The sequence below is a fragment of the Hevea brasiliensis genome, chromosome 16, assembly GCF_030052815.1.
Source record: "Hevea brasiliensis isolate MT/VB/25A 57/8 chromosome 16, ASM3005281v1, whole genome shotgun sequence".
Classification (NCBI taxonomy): domain Eukaryota; kingdom Viridiplantae; phylum Streptophyta; class Magnoliopsida; order Malpighiales; family Euphorbiaceae; genus Hevea; species Hevea brasiliensis.
The window spans coordinates 20,853,888-20,872,808 of record NC_079508.1 but is presented as its reverse complement, the minus strand read 5'-3'; positions in this window follow the sequence as shown (position 1 = coordinate 20,872,808).

The window sequence follows — 18,921 nt, the reverse complement described above, 5'->3', positions numbered from 1 at the left end:
ATTTCCACAATTTAAAACAATGATATGCAAATAGTCAATATTTATTTCCATTGAAAATAATTCAAAAGAAACAGTTGTTGTGCACAAACACAATTTAAAATAATAATATACAAATAGTCATAATTCATTTCAATTGAAAATTTCAAATGAAATAGCCGTTGTGCACAAACCTCTGATGACTGTCCCCCTGATCTGGACTCAGTGTTTCCTTCCCTTTTCCTGAGTCTTTGGTAACTGAGAAACACAATTTGAAGTGTTTCAGTACTAATTTAAACTGTCTCTATCGATGGTGTTTGGTAAATAATGCACTGAACTCAATTATTCACTTAATCACCTAATATACCGACCCTCGTTGCGTTTTAGGTAAATTAGGTTTTAGTGTCGTTAATATGTCACATTTGATAGGGTTTTAGGTTTGGTATGTTTTACCAAAGTCATTTCCTTGCTTAGTGCATTTTAATGCAAATTGCTGGATTCCGGGACACTGGTTTGACCTAACCGGACGATCTAGTTCCCTCGGTTTTCGGGTCTCGGTCGAAACTACAAACTTGTAGATTTAGGTCTTATGGACCGCGGTGCAAAATTTCAGGTCAATCCGAGTTAAGTAGACCGAGTTATGGTCATTACACTCTTGCTGGTCAAATGGCACCAATTTAGGTCAATTTTAGGTCAATTTGGTCAACTCTGGTTCGGCCAGTTTTTGGACCCGAACTTGTGCAAGTTGTTTGACTTGCTTTGGTGTCTTCATAAGACTTGTAGGTATGGGTCTTAACTATTCTTGGTCAAAATTTCAGGTCAATTGGACCTGGTTTGAGTGAGTTATGGCCTAAACACTCACTGCTGCCCAATTGGTCATTTTTTAGGTCCTAATTGCACCTAATCCGAATTGGTCATTTTCTTAGGTCACCTTGCAAGCAGAATTTTGGTATGGTTTCTCAATGAAAGTTGGCACATTTTGTGCCTAGTTTCACCTCAAATTGGTCTCATACCAATTGAGGTTACACATTCAAGGTTATAGGCTAAAATATACACTGCCCTCAATATGCATTTCACACCCCAACTTCAAACACACACTTACCTTTGCCATTTGTTTACTTACCTACCAAACTGTTTTGGCACATTACCAAAAGCATTTTCTACATTACATTAGCATTATTTTGGGCAGATTACCATTACCCTCAACACACCAAATATAATTCACATTTACAATATCTCAATACCATTACATACACACCTAAACACCACTAATTCTCACATACACTTTACACAATAATTTCATACACATATCCTTCATTCCTTAATGCCACAATTCTGCCAACACTCCCATGAATATACACATTTATTCAAGTGTCCCCAAGGCTGCCGAAATTGTCCTTCAACACCACATTGCCCTACAATCCATCAATTCTCATCCAAGTGCCAAAATCACCATGTATATGTGAAACAATTCATTAGGATATTAATTTACCATGATCAACATTATTTCTCATCAATTATATGCATAATAAATCATCAAATGTGTGACCCCATGGCTGTCCAAAAATGGCTATCTCAATAACTATTTAAACTTCAAAATTTCCTTCACAAAACTAACACCCATAACATAAACATAAAGTTTAACAAGGAAATTCTCAAAAATGCAAACTTACTTTTAATTGTAACTTGCTAAACCTTCACCAAACTTCTCAAAATTGGTATCAATATCTTCCTTGTGATGTGTAGACCATTTTTCATAAAGCTACTTAAGGGATTGGAGTTGAAATGGAGGAGAAGATGAGGTTTGAAGCAAAATGGCTATGGAGTTTTCTTAGGGAGCTTGTTACGGCATTGTTGAAGAACTAAGAGAAAATGAATCTGCAGATGGTATGTTAGGTGTACACCTGCCCCATTAGCTTTAATTTATTCCTTTAGTGGTCCACTTATATGGATTAAATCATATAATATGTTTACATGTGTTATTTACACATTTTTCACTCCATTTTGGCTATTTGTATTAGGTACCCTCAATTTAATTTTTCATTTTATTTTCTAAGTGTAATATTATTTATTTTTAATGGACATTTAGGTCAAAAGACACTTCGGGATGTCAAATGACCATAATGCCCTTGTTCGGGTTGCATTCCCGATTTTTCGGTAATACCGGGTTTTTTCTGTTTTTCGATTTCTCACTTTTCTTTGTACTAATTATTTAATTTTTCTTTGATATTTCTAATGATATTTATTCTTCAACAAGGGTCTATTTATGTCCCAAAAATGTTTTCGTGGTTCCATGATCCAGGCGATCCAACGGTTCACGCCGTGACTTTGATCTGATCACCCATCGTTAGGTTTCCCGGCTCGTTTAACTTGATCACATTTCTTTGCAATCATTTTTCCTTTGTTTTTCTTGTACTTTCTTTTCTTTTATTTCATTATTTTATGTCTCCTTACTCATATCGAAGTGTAGTTCTAGGCATCCTAACCGTCCGGACAGCACTGGTCATCGGAGCAGTAGAACGCACTACCGAACTTTGGGGTGTTACAATTCTCCCCCCCTTAAATAAATTTCGTCCACGAAATTTTACCCAATAGCTATCTTACAATAGTCATACGTTTATTTTTTCCTGTCTATATGATCGTATAATCTTCTTTTCCTCAAATTTGTATAAGACTTTTAACAATCTAATACCACGTTTAATTTGTTTGTATAATACTAATCTCCTCTTACTATTGTGTTGTCTAATATTTCGGTTCACGTTCCTTCTTGAATGACCCTTGAGGTCATATTAGAATCCTTCATTAGGCATTGGTCCTCTGACCATTCTAGTCCATAGTCTTCCTCACATTCGGAATATTTCTTTGTTACATATGAATCAACTGTTCAAGTCTCTACTTCCATAACTCTTTTTATCTGTCAATTTTCTATAACTTACTTCCTTTTGTACTGAACTATAACCTTTCGATATTTTAACTTTTGAGTTTTAGATCCCTAAGTAGGATTTTCAAACTTATTTCTAACAATTAAATTCTGTCCTGGCATAACTATGCCAAAACAGATGCCGTTGGCAACTATTCTCATCTAGGTGTACTATCGGTTAGTACGTAGCTCTACACAATAATCTCAAGTTAGTACTGTAATCTGTAGCTTACAGTATAAACATCAAGAACATTGCATAGTTACTACGATGCATCCCAATAGATCAAACTTTGTTATCTTTTATTCTTTTTGAATTCACTGATATTCGAATCTTATTCTGATTACAATATCCATTAGCAATTTCTAACAGTAACCTCCTTGCCCTTATCAAGAGCAATTCCATTCGCATCTTACTTTTACGTCCTCTTGCCTTACATTAAGTAGGCTCACTAATTAGCTTTATAATTTATGGTGTGTTAGAAAATACTTTTCGCCGATAAACTCTTTCAAAACTAATTTCACTTATTATCACAATCCTTATCTTAAGGGCTAATCACTAATGCGTCAAAATTTATTCCTCTGTAAATGAATAACAACAGAACATATAGTTCTAACACTAATGTAAAAATATGAAAATTCCAAGTCAAACAATACATATATATATCTCAGTTGCTAATTGAGAAAGTACCAGCAATGATGTCAAAAGTCTCAGTCTCTTTTCTGTCGTATAGCGTATACTCCAGCTGAAGCATCACCTGTTTTGGTGATTCACGATGAGTCGACTTATAGGTGTAATACCACTACCTATACCTTTTCCTCTTCTACCTGATGTTTAACTCTTTGTGGTATAAACTTGGGTTGATCCCTTTGGTGTAGTAAATGATCGAGCGACTGGATTTACACAATCCTTAGCAAAATGACCAGTCTCTCCACAATTAAAGCATGCTCCTGCGCTCTATAACATACCCCACTATGTGGTTTACCACAAGTTTCACAAAGTCGATCCGACAGCGCATTTACGGGTTTACGTTGAGTTGGTGATCGGATCGAGGTGGTTTCGTCCAAAAGATCTATCTCTACCGGACTTTTTACTATCTCTCGTATCCCCAAAGTTTTTCCTCTTTCCGGTAGGACCACTAGAACTCGTCACTGACTTTCCCTCTTTTTCTGCCTTCTCTGATTTCTTTTTCTCAAGAGCCGCTTCAGATTCAATTCTTTCTAATTCTAGTGCTTGAGAAATAAGTTCAGAGAAGTTGTTATGTTTGAATCCGACCACTTGTAATCTGATACTAGGCTTCAAGCCGGTTTCAAACCTCTTACATCTCTCCCTGCTGGTAGAAAGTAGACTTACTGCATAATGGCTTAGGCGGGAGAATTCCCTTTCATACTCAGCCACTGATCTGCCCCCCTGTTTCAGACTTAGGAATTCTTGCAGCTTCTGGTCTACATAAGCATCAGGGACATATTTTTGCCTGAATTCCCTGAGGAAGTCATTCCATGTTAGCACTGCAGTTCTATCGATCGTGGGAATGGTTTTCCACCAATCATAAGCATCCCCCTGTAGCAAAGATACTGAGTACTCAAATCTAAGCTCCTCTGTGCAATGCAGTTTCTTGAATACCCTATCCATCCTCTCTAACCATTGTTCTGCCTCTAGAGGATCTACTGTCCCCTTGAACTCTGTAGCCCCATACTTCATCAATTTGTCATATTGTCTAGCAGAAGACTGTGGTTGTACCACTGGAGTCTGTATTGGGGCTTGAGTAGGCACATTACCATCCATTTGTTGGAACATTGCGTGCGTCTGTGGCGAGCGAAGCAGAATGCAGATCTGCAGGGTGGTGCTACTGAACCACTGACATTATGTAGGCCTGGGGCATCCCCTTGCACCTCAGCCTCTATAGACTGATCGACTGAATGATCACCCTCTTCCATATTCAATGCGAGGATCTTAGACCTCCTATACAATAATACAAGGAGATTTCCTCCCGTTAGTGCATATTTATAATGTAATGTACTGTATGTATCAACAATGATATTGAGCAGTTGTACTATGAAGAAAGAACATTCAAATAACAGGTGAAAACAGAATTTAAAAACCAGGCTCTGATACCACTAAAACATGTCACACCCTACCCCTCTGTAAGGCATAACATGATCCCGTAGTATACTTAATGAATTACCAACTCCGTCTACTGATAATCCATTAAATACACTACAAGGGATTTTAAAAACTTTTCTTACTTCTTTTACAGTGGTGAGCACTATTTACAGGGGTGAAAGACTTTGGTGAATCAAGTGAAACAACTAACTCTTGTGATTTATTTGGATTTTCTGTAATAATTTTGGCAAGGTGCCATTTGTATTTTGGACAAAGCAGTTCTTGAAAACTGTAAAAGCACTTCAATATATTTTCAAATCTCAACTCCAATATTTTTATCAACACAACACATTTCTCAAGTCAAATCCACAGTGATTTTCAAAGACTAAGATATAAAGATATAACACAATTTTTACAAGCCAAATAACTCATAATTATTTTACAACTTTCTTTGTACAACTTAAATTTACAATCGCTCAAAACCAAGAACAAAATATACATACGGTGAATATACATTCTGATACAAAATGCCACATGTGGTATACTCACTATACCCAAAAATCTCTCATTGGCGATACTAGCGACCTAGCTTTCGCCTGTCTGTCTCTCTACTGCGATAAAGAATAAAGCTATCATTGAGACAATGTCTCGATGGTGCACAACAATAACCAAAAACAAATTTTAAATCACAATTCATTACTCATATCAAAAGTTCATACTTAAAACAATATTTAAATTGAAGACAATAAATGTCAAAAAGAATTTAAAATCCATATTTTAAGATCACAATAATATTCAATAAGTCGGATCATGGTTGAATTCAATAGACGGTATATGTCAATAAGAGTTTAAATCAATTTCACAATCTCACAATACATAATAACACAATTCGATCAAATAATCAAGAATACAGTGTTGCCAATCTATAACACAAATTAGGCCAGGACACAAGTTTTCCATATATGCCGTGGTGGACACCACGACAAGACAGGCTCACCCCACTCATCGAAAGCAAGGAGGGAGGCAGCTAGCTAGATAAGGCGAACTCATCCAGACTCACCTCGGTGGGAAGTCAAAGACGGAGGAACATAATCATACTCACCCCAGACTGATAAGTCAAATAGTGAGGAAAAATCACACTCACCACATTAATGGAGGAGGAACATATTATCAGTGTCATGCCAATTGTGAGTCAAAACAATTCCAAACATTTTATTCAAATGATCCGTAAGAATCCAATAAATTTCCAAAGTTATAATTTCATTCACAAAATGGCAACACAATTCGTAATTCACTTCAATTTCCACAAAACCATTTCTGATGCTTTTCAATCAATAAGTATCCATCAAATACCATTCAAACAATTTTTCACATTTTCAAACCATTCAAAATGTTTTTCAATCAATAAGTGTCCACCAAACACATTTCCACAATTTAAAACAATGATATGCAAATAGTCAATATTTATTTCCATTGAAAATAATTCAAAAGAAACAGTTGTTGTGCACAAACACAATTTAAAATAATAATATACAAATAGTCATAATTCATTTCAATTGAAAATTTCAAATGAAATAGCCGTTGTGCACAAACCTCTGATGGTATCCCCCCGATCCGGACTCGTGTTTCCTTCCCTTTCTGAGTCTTTGTAATCGAGAAACACAATTTGAAGTGTTTAAGATACTAATTTAAATCGTCTCTATCGATGGTGTTTGGTAAATAATGCACTGAACTCAATTATTCACTTAATCACCTAATATACCAACCCTCGTTGCGTTTTAGGTAAATTAGGTTTTAGTGTCGTTAATATGTCACATTTGATAGGGTTTTAGGTTTGGTATGTTTTACCAAAGTCATTTCCTTGCTTAGTGCATTTTAATGCAAATTCTTTGGATTGGGACACTGGTTTGACCTAACCGGACGATCTAGTTCCTCGGTTTTCGGGTCTCGGTCGAAAGTACAAACTTGTAGATTTAGGTCTTATGGACCGCGGTGCAAAATTTCAGGTCAATCCGAGTTTAGTAGACCGAGTTATGGTCATTACACTCTTGCTGGTCAAATGGCACCAATTTAGGTCAATTTTAGGTCAATTTGGTCAACTCTGGTTCGCCGCTTTTGACCGAACTTGTGCAAGTTGTTTGACTTGCTTTGGTGTCTTCATAAGACTTGTAGGTATGGGTCTTAACTATTCTTGGTCAAAATTTCAGGTCAATTGGACCTGGTTTGAGTGAGTTATGGCCTAAACACTCACTGCTGCCCAATTGGTCATTTTTCAGGTCCTAATTGCACCTAATCCGAATTGGTCATTTTCTTAGGTCACCTTGCAAGCAGAATTTTGGTATGTTTTCTCAATGAAAGTTGGCACATTTTGTGCCTAGTTTCACCTCAAATTGGTCTCATACCAATTGAGGTTACACATTTAAGGTTATAGGCTAAAATGTACACTGCCCTCACTATGCCTTTCACACCCCACTTCAAACACACATTTACCTTTGCCATTTGTTTGCTTACCTACCAAACTGTTTTGGTACATTACTAAAAGCACTTTCTACATTACATTAACATTACCTTGGGCAGATTACCATTACCCTCAACACACCAAATATAATTCACATTTACAATATCTCAATACCATTACATACACACCTAAACACCACTAATTCTCACATACACTTTACACAATAATTTCATACACATATCCTTCATTCCTTAATGCCACAATTCTGCCAACACTCCCATGAATATACACATTTATTCAAGTGTCCCCAAGGCTGCCGAAATTGTCCTTCAACACCACATTGCCCTACAATCCATCAATTCTCATCCAAGTGCCAAAATCACCATGTATATGTGAAACAATTCATTAGGATATTAATTTACCATGATCAACATTATTTCTCATCAATTATATGCATAATAAATCATCAAATGTGTGACCCCATGGCTGTCCAAAAATGGCTATCTCAATAACTATTTAAACTTCAAAATTTCCTTCACAAAACTAACACCCATAACATAAACATAAAGTTTAACAAGGAAATTCTCAAAAATGCAAACTTACCTTTAATTGTAACTTGCTAAACCTTCACCAAACTTCTCAAAATTGGTATCAATATCTTCCTTGTGATGTGTAGACCATTTTTCATAAAGCTACTTAAGGGATTGGAGTTGAAATGGAGGAGAAGATGAGGTTTGAAGCAAAATGGCTATGGAGTTTTCTTAGGGAGCTTGTTACGGCATTGTTGAAGAACTAAGAGAAAATGAATCTGCAGATGGTATGTTAGGTGTACACCTGCCCCATTAGCTTTAATTTATTCCTTTAGTGGTCCACTTATATGGATTAAATCATATAATATGTTTACATGTGTTATTTACACATTTTTCACTCCATTTTGGCTATTTGTATTAGGTACCCTCAATTTAATTTTTCATTTTATTTTCTAAGTGTAATATTATTTATTTTTAATGGACATTTAGGTCAAAAGACACTTCGGGATGTCAAATGACCATAATGCCCTTGTTCGGGTTGCATTCCCGATTTTTCGGTAATACCGGGTTTTTTCTGTTTTTCGATTTCTTACTTTTCTTTGTACTAATTATTTAATTTTTCTTTGATATTTCTAATGATATTTATTCTTCAACAAGGGTCTATTTATGTCCCAAAAATGTTTTCCGTGGTTCCTCAGATCCAGGCGACCAACGGTTCACGCCGTGACTTCCCAGTGCGGTCACCCATCGTTAGGTTTCCCGGCTCGTTTAACTTGATCACATTTCTTTGCAATCATTTTTCCTTTGTTTTTCTTGTACTTTCTTTTCTTTTATTTCATTATTTTATGTCTCCTTACTCATTTCGAAGTGTAGTTCTAGGCATCCTAACCGTCCGGACAGCACTGGTCACCGGAGCAGTAGAACGCACTACCAAACTTTGGGGTGTTACATCCAAGATTTATTTTTGAAAATTATTCAACATCTAGGATCACAAGATATTGTGAAAGCTTTGGAACACAAAATATTATTGCTAATAAAATTACTTATGAATTAGGATATGCATAAATACTTTTTAAATATAATTTATAAAAGCATTAAAATTTTAATTTATATTCATTAATTTTTTTGTAAATAAAATAAATTTATAAGAATATTTTAATCGGTTCACAAGTTTGCTTCCTCATTCATACTTTTATGTATTACCATTTTTTTTTTTGCAATATGCGTTGCTCATTATTGTACTCATTGTACATACTCTCAATTTATATTTTTCTAAATATAATTTTCTATTTTTTTATATATGATATAATATTATCATATTACCATAAATGTTATATTTAATTATTTATTTTAAAATGTTAATTTTAATGTTATTTTAATTAATTATATAAATAAAAATATTTATTAATTTAAGATTTATTATATTTTTTATTTGATCATACTTTTATGACAGTTATGTGTTATATACAATAGTAACTTAATTATAAACTTAAATGTTATATAATAAAAAAATAAAAAAATAATAATAAGTTTCAAAAAATTTAAATAGGTAAAGATATTTAAAAATTAAAATAAGTTAATAATAAATGCAAGTTAACTCATTGAATTGAATTCGTTTAAACTCTGTTATTTTACTTTAAAAAAAGTTTAATTTGTTCATATTTTACTTTTTTATAATTTAAAATAATATTAACTTGCACAATGAGGCCGTATAATTAGATTAATGTGAAAATAAATTATTTATAAAATTAGAAAATAGGATAATTTTTAAAATTTATTTTTTAGTTTAATGCATTATCATTACAAAATTTTCATTTTCATTATATTTATATTTTGAAATTTTTTATTAAAATAAATTATTTATAAAATTAGAAAATAGGATAATTTTTAAAATTTATTTTTTAGTTTAATGCATTATCATTACAAAATTTTCATTTTCATTTTATTTATGTTTTGAAATTTTTTATTATCATATTGTTTAATACAAATAATTTTAAAACCTAAGTAATTTATTATTTAATATATTATAGTTATTTTTATTTTTTAAAATTATAGATTATATTATATATGGTATAAATACATTATAGATTAAAATATAATTATAAATTTAATTAATTTTTTAATTAATTCATAATATTTATATAATTATTACTCTTAAGCAGTCAAATTGTTTCTTTTTCTTTTCCTTTTTGTATCTTCCACTCGTTTTTGTTATTTTAAAATTTTAAAACATAATAGCTTAAAATTAATATTGAGAGGAGCATAACTTCTCAGATAAATACATGCAAAAATATAATTAGACTTTCTTATTACCTTATGGGCAAAATTAACAACTTAACTAAGATTGACTAATAAATTAAGAAATAAAAAATATATATATATGTTCATGCACATAAGCATGTTAACAAATTATAATTAGTCTACAGTTAAACTATGTGGACATAAGAAAATTAAAATCTCATACAATCACATGTAAAATATATATATATATATATATATGTAAAAATGATATTAATCATCCCAAATATTATTGGATACATCAATATTAAATATAAAAAAAAAGGAAAATTGATTTATCTTAATCTATATAAATATCATTGATTTGCAAGGACATTGGTTTCATTTGATCACATTCTAGTAATCACATTCACGTACAACTAACCTTGTAAGAATGATACCTATGACAAGCAAAAACTCAAAAAATTTAAAGATTTACAATAGATTTTGCCTGTTGGAGGAAAAAAAAAGACACAAAATTAGTGAAGAAAGAAAAAAAAATTACTATCCATACACAAAATTAAAGTTAAATAAGCTTGAATCCTATTGCACAAAAATAGAGATTTTAAATATAAAAGCCATTCGGTGCCTTTTTTAAAAAAAAAAATAGCAACACATTTATAACAAATAGAATATTTGTTGTGGAATATGATTAGAATTTCATATCCACTATTCATATAAATACAAATTATTTTTATTTAATTAAATAGTTAATTTTTAATAATGATTTTACAATTATATTAATTAAATAATTAATTTTTAATAGTAATTTTATAATTTAACATTATAAGTTTGTAAATATTTAGAACAATTAAAAAGATAAATTAGTGGAAGTGCAATTTAGTGTTTCAGGTTATTTCTTAATTTTATTGTAATAAAATAAATAATTTTTATAAATTAATAATACTTACAAAATTAAGAATATGGAATTAATGTTAGTAGTATGCCCTAGAGCATATCATTTTTGTATGTATCTTGTATATATTTTATTAATAAAAGGCAATTTCACTTTTCCATTTACATAATCTATTTATGTGTAATTGAAAAGGTCCATTGATATTTTGTTAGAAATTCTATTCTTAAGTTGTTAAGAATATGAGTGACAGTATTTCTAGTACAAAGTATCATAAATTGGTTCACAATCAAGGATACTTCACAGAGGACATGACTTATCTAGAAAGATTGTAATCATGTTTATTCCCAAAGTATTAATATGAGATATAAATAAGTTGGACTAGTGAGTCTCATGCCATATAACAAACATTATAGGCACTTATACATGATAAGTAGGCCGAACCAGTGACGCTTATGACAAGCACATGGAGTTTACTCTTATCAATGCATTGTCATACATCATATCAGTGCATATATTCTTTAGACCTGAGATAACACAGTTATTTTGTATATAGGTGGTTTGAGTTTGATACTGCTTCCATATTCGTACTGTGCATGGGTATATGGGCATGTGTTGGCTCCTACTAGTTATATATGGAGATAGGTGTTGATCAAGATGGAATCCGTTATCCTAAGTAAATAGGGATGAAATCCTATGTTCATTTAATTATTCTTGATGATTTAAGTTCCAGGCTAGGACATGTAGATTTAGTCAAGAAAGAGTTTCTGACAAGAAAATCTAATTAATCAAGAATTGGAATTAAAAGAGAACATAATGTTCATAACGAATGGAGTTTGACATTAACCATAACTCCAGCTAGAATTGGGATTTTGTAACGGAGAGATTCTAGTGCATGGTAACATATGATTAAAGGTTCATTTAAGGTATTCCTTATTACTGATTGGGTGGCCATGGCATGCTATGCTAGGTGTCAACCATGGTCTATGATATGCCTAAAATGATTTAAAGAAATTATTTAAGGTAAGAAAGAGTTCTAATGATATTATGGGATAATATCATTTATCATTGCCAATAAGTAATGAGCCTAGTAAGTCACACATCTACACAAGTTAATCACCAAGTAAAATGTGATTTAATTGATTAATTAAAGAGTTTAATTAATTAATTAATTAATTAGGTTTGGTTTCAATAAGATTGCAAAGTCTCTAGCATGACTTGAAACCAAATCTAGGTTATTGGATGTATAGTATAAATTAAATTTATATTTAAATTGTTTAAATATGAATTTAATTGTGAGAAATTAATTAATGAAGATTAATTAATTAATTAATTAATTTATATTTGATATAAATTAATTTGGAGAGGAGAAATTATAATTTTGGGTTGAGAACTCAAATTAAAAAGTAAGAGTAAATTGGTCATTTCACATGGTGACATGTGGCACTATGAAATGGTGACATGTGGCACTATGAAATGGTGACACATGGCACCATATAAGCTTGCCATTTGTCTTTCAATCATGCAAGATGATAAAAGTCAAGATTCAATCTACCTTTGACACTTGGCTTGATGAGATTAAGTCAACAAAAGTAAGATTAAATCAAGTGGTGACATGTGGCAAAGGAGTTAGTGAGACTTTGACCTAAGTATAAAAGGAAAAGAAAGAACAACAAAACTTACTCTTCCTCTCTTCAAGGTGGATGGCAACCATAGACTCTCCTCTTCTTCTTGCTTTCTCAATTTAATTCAAAGAGAATCCTTCCATTTCCTTTAAATTAAATTTGCTAGAGAGTGTTTTTAGTCTTCCATACATTCATACAATCCCACTAAAGCATAAACCCCAAATTTCAAGTGGTTGAATAGGCTTGGGAAGTCTAATTGGGGCTGCCATTGGTGTGCTTATGGTGAACAAGCTAGAGGAACAATATTTGGGGTTCTAAGAGCATCCTAAGAGTGGAAATTGCATCAATTGTGCATCAAGAGGTTAGTACTCAAAATCCCTCTTTTTAATTAGGGATTAATGAATTAATTTGTTAATTTACAATCTTAAATGGCAAATAAAGATTTTAATGCATGCTAAAATGTGTTTTGGTATGCTTATGAACATTAAAATTGATTAGGCACATAAAACATATGATATGTTGCATGTAACCCTGGATAAAGTTTTAAATTTCAATGCTTAAATCCCCTAATTCCCATGCTTCCATGCCTTCAATTGGTATAAGAGCCACTATATTTGTCATTTAGATTGATTATGAGGCTTAATTGTGTGATTGGGTTGAATTTGGGTTGATTTAAAGTTAGTTCGGATCAAGAAAAACCTACAAAACTAAACAGCCACAAGAAACACGACCTGTAGCCCAGGGCATATTTCAACATACACGGGGCATGTTGACGCACGTCCAGGGGCATGCCGCTCAACGACAGGGGCCGTGTCTCTCATGTGCCTCACCCCGTGCCAAAGGTTGCATTTACACGGGGTGGCCGTGTTTTTGCGTGCCTCAGGCCATGTAAACATTTCACGGGCCGTGTTGGGCTTATTGGGGTTGATTTTTTGGGCCCATTATGCAAAAGTTATGTAATTTGAGGCCCATAATTGAGCCCAAACCTAATTAAATGGTTTAGTTAGAAATTTTAATCACACAATTAATTTATAAAAATTGTTTTCATGGAATTAAATTTGGAAAAAGTTTCTAAATTTAAATTTATTTGAATAAGATTCAAATTTAAATTTTTGTTGAATATATGATATTCAATTTAATTTTTAAGCATTTATATTTTATTTAATTGTTAAATTTTAAATATGCATGATGGATGATCATGGACAATAAAAGACCAATGTGATTGGATTTATTTATTTATTTTAATTTTTCTTTGGGATGTAAAATAATTAATCTTTTTTAGTGGCATGTATCATAAATGTTATGATAACTTAGGATGTTATTTCATTTATTTAAGGACTTTAGAGTCCATATTCTTATATATTCACGTTGGTATGCCAAGGGTTACAATGTAATTGGATTGTAAGAAGAACAAGGAGGTCAAGATCATTGGTGGGACCAGTGGGAGGAAATCAAGATTAATGATTGAATATGTGCTCCTTTAGCAACTATTGTAGAATGAATGAATGAAATACACCTAGGAATGCCCTGATTCAATTCTTGGTGGCTCAGAATTGAATCCCTTAGAAAGTCCATGATCATACTATATTATTTATTTATCTATGTATGAATGAGATGTATATGAATGTGTGCAAGTATATGATATATGCATGCCAACTGGATAATGTGGAAAGTGAGACCATAATAGTAATTAAGTCGACCATAAAATCTTCCAAACAAATGATTAAGTTGGAAATGGTATAATTATGGTAATTATATCATAGCCCTCCATTGAGGCAATTATTTTAAGAAATTTTAAATACTTTCATTATTAGCTATATGAACTTGGAAATGATGCATTTGTTTAAGAGATTTTCTTAAGAATAATTGTTAAGCATAAGATGTTGTAAGAATGTAAATGGTTGGTGGCCAATAACGGATGTGCCTGAGGTCATTAAAATCATTTGCATGCCTACTAGCTCAATGGGATCAACTTAACTAACGCAAGACAAATCAATAATGGATGTGCCTGAGATTTTGAGTATTAGGGGCCAAATAAATGATTGAACCTCACATGAGATGTGATGGGTAATGTAACACCCTCCCCGTAGCAACTCCGTACATTCTACTGTTCCGGTGACCGGTGTCGGTCCGGACAGCTAGAACGTCCGGAAAAATATTTAAACTAAAGTGAGGAACCAAAATTTACTCAAATATTAATAAGAAAAATTTAGTAAAAATTTTAGAAATAAAATACAACCAAGTCAAATGAGCGGTGCCTGCCGAAGGGTAACCAGAGGGAAGTTGCGGTTCTCGCAATGAGGAGCCCTAGACCTGGGAAAAATTTCATAAAATAATTTTTGGGACTCCAGAGAAGGGTCATTGAGGTTCCTATGGCATTAGAATGCCAAGAAAATATTTAGAAAAATTTTTCAATCGGTACAGACAATTTTGACCCGTTAAGCCAAACGGAGGGCATTTTGGTCATTTCGCCTTCAGAGGTGATTTTTGGCCGACTTGTCCAGTTAAGTAAATAATTAATATGACATAAAATATGAAGAAACATTACTAGAAATTAAATTGAAAATGAGTAGTGGAGGAAAGGAAAAAAAATGAGGAAAAAGCTTATTTATGACATCATGGTGATGTCATTAAGAAAATTTTGACCAATCACAATTAAGCCATCAATTGACTAACTAATAAAAAGACTAAATGAGGACTAAATAACCAAAAAATTGCAGCAGCCACCCCTCCTTCCTCATGCAGCCGAAACCCTAGTCCCATAGCCACCCTCCATTAAAGCTTTTTCAAGCTTTAGATTTCCATCATTTTCACCATATTTCCCTAACACCTTTCATTAAACCTTGACCATATCACTTGGGGAAGCTTTTGGCAGCCAAGAAGAAGAAAGAAAGTGAAGTTTTGAGCTTGACAAAAATCTGCCCTACAAGAGGTTAGTGACCAAAACCTTAAATTTCAATTCAATTTCATGTTTAAGCACTATATTGGTGATTAAATGACAAAGAAACTTGATGAAAGACATTTGTATGCCATCCCTTATTTTTGGCAGCCATGGTTAGGGTTTGATGGTGTTGAATTTAATGAAGTTAAATGGGTAATAGGGCTGTCCACAATATGTATTTACTAAGTAGATTGATGAAATAAAGTGAAAATGCATGATTTTGAAATTGTTGAGCTAGGGTTTGGGAGTGAAACTTGGATTTAGCTTATGCAATTGTGAAAGAACATTTTAATGGTCAATTAGTGACCATTTTAGGTAAGTTGACCACAATTTGGACTGAAAAATGGCATGGCAAAGTGAATGAGAATGCTGCCTAGGGACAGCAGCAGAGGGACTGAAAATTCAGTCCACTTGCACAGCCATAACTTTGGCTGTGTTGGTCCAATTGGTGTTTGGCCAATTGGAAATGAAACTAGGCTTATAATGGCACATTTTTGCTGAAGAAACCATGCCCAAAAGACCAAAGCAAGAGGACCAAAAGTTGGCCCCAATCCAGATACCCTGCAACCAGCACCTGCAGAAATGACCAAATGAACAGTAACTGTTCATTTGGCCATAACTCACTGTAGATATGGTCAATTGACCTGAAATTTTTACAGAAACAAGATAGGATATAGACAAACAACTTTCATGAAGAACATCACCACAAATTATGCCATTAACCCATTCAAATTATTGGGCAAAGTTGAGTTATCAAACCTGCAACTCTGCAGATTTTCATTTGAGCAGTAATGTTTGGAGGGCTATAACTCTCTCTAGAAAACTCGGATTTAGTCGATTCTTGAACCGATGAAAACCTAAGGCATAGTAGAACATTTCATATGAAGAAAGTTAGGCCAAATTATGAACTTAACTTGATCAAATTACTTACCAAAATTGGACCAAAATCTGCCAAAACCCAAAAGTGCAGCATGAACAGTGCACGTGAACAGTAAACTTATTTTGGCCATAACTTGAGCTACAAAACTCCAAATGGAGTGATTCAAAAAAGGAAATTCAACTAGACAAAATAGGGAACAACTTTCATGTTTGCCATTTCCTCAAATTCCCACTGTAAAAATAACAAATGTAACAGTAAAAATGAAGCACCAAATCTGAAAATTTTGTTCAATTAGCATTAAGCTTAGAAATGGTATTGGCAACCAATACCAACAAGTTTTAAATACAAAATGTGGTATGTTTGGGGTGTTAAAACCAATACACCTATTTCCTATCCAAAAGTCAACATTTTTGTTGACCAATGAGGTGAATAGTGACACCAAAACCAAAAATTGGCAATTTTGCCAAAATGACCTAAGCTTTGAGAAAGTGACCAAAACTAACAAGTTTTGAATACAAAATGTGGTATGTTGAGAGTATTAAAACCAATGTACCTATTGTTTATGCAAAAGTCAACATTTTAGTTGACTAATGAAATGAATAGTGACATGAAAACTTAAAATTCAAAAATTATGAAACTTAAAAATGCAAAATGCCCTAGTAGGCCTAATGTGATTGGTTTGGATAGTTTGGCATGCCAATAGGGTATTGTTTTAGCAGTACTGCGAAAGGAAAGGCTTTATGCCTGTATTCATGGCTTTATGCCCGTATTCATGGCTTTTATGCCCGTATTCATGGCTTTTATGCCGATTATGTGATATCATGGCTTTTTAGCCATACTGACTGCATACGTGGTTGACGTTCTGCGTCCCATGGTATGACGGCCCGAGGCACCGCGGTGTCCAGTGCCAACGACCCGTTATCCAGTCCAGTCGTCCAGTATAGATTACTTGGGCATGGAAAAGTATAACTGTGATTGAACTAATTATTAAAGAAAATACGAAAATTAAGTATCAGGAATGATTACAAAAATACAAAGAAGCTCAAGATCATGAAGAAAATAATTAACGAAATGCAAGAAGAAGTTAATATCATAAAACATGATTAGCCCTCGACTACACAATAAGTTAGTAATTATTCATTTCTTATGAACACAATAGCAAGGAAATTATTATTTTTATTTGCATATTGTATTTTCTTGTATTATTGGCACCACTAAGCTTTATGCTTAGCGCGTCGCTTTTGCAATGCGTAGGTACTAAAGATTTGGACAGAGGGCCCAGTAGACCACAGATTGGGTAAGGCCGTTCACAGTTCTGCATAGTGTCCGTGTCACCTCAACTTCTGCAGTGCATTGGTAGGACACTAGGTGACATTTTGGCATTCTGTAATAAATTTTGATTTTCTCATATGTAATGAAACTTATGTAATGTATTTTGGTTTTCATGTAAATAATGCAAAATTGTATTTGTAAATGGGAAAGTGAATATTGATCTGTGATTGTTACATGACTATCAAATGAGATGAATGATTGAGAATTGAAATTGAGAAATGAATGGTTGACAGATGTTGAGATGATGATTATTGGAGTTTGAGAGTAATTGAATACGAATATATGAATATTGGAAGTGTTTTTCACAGGTTCCGAAGAACTATTTTCTCCATTTTTAGCCGGTACTCCGTCGGATTTTCTTTAAAATTTTCGGACCTTAAATAAATTATATTTCACAAGTTATATTCAAAAGGAAGAATAAAAATGAATTAAGATAAAATAGAGTGCTCGGCACACTGAGTGGCATAACTTGCTCGGCTACACTGTAGTCGGGTAAGGGGTGTCACAGGTAATGAGTTACTCACTTATAGTTTATTGTAATTCCAATAATGGATGTGCCTGAGGATGATCAATAAGACTATAAGAATTCAATCACCCATTAGAAATCCATCCAACTAGGTCTGTTTCCTACTTTAGAAGTGTAAGTTCGCCAAGTTAGTGGGAGGACCAATTTGATTAAAAGACCATAATCATATTGGTTAATTACTTGATACATTTACTAATTAATCTTGTTATTTTCTATAGTTTATTTTCTGATAATAATGAGCACACAACAACCACCACCATCCAATATCCTTGCAAGCATACTTGATCACAATAGGTTGACAGGACCTAACCTTTCTGATTGGCTTAGAAATTTAAAACTTGTCCTGAACCTAGAACGTATTGGATATGTTCTAGATTCAAATATTCCTAGTACCTTACCTCTAGGGGCCACTCCAGAGGAATCAGAGACTTTGGACAAGTGGAAGGAGCATGATATGAGAGCCAGATGCTACATGCTTGCTTCTATGACTCATGAGTTACAG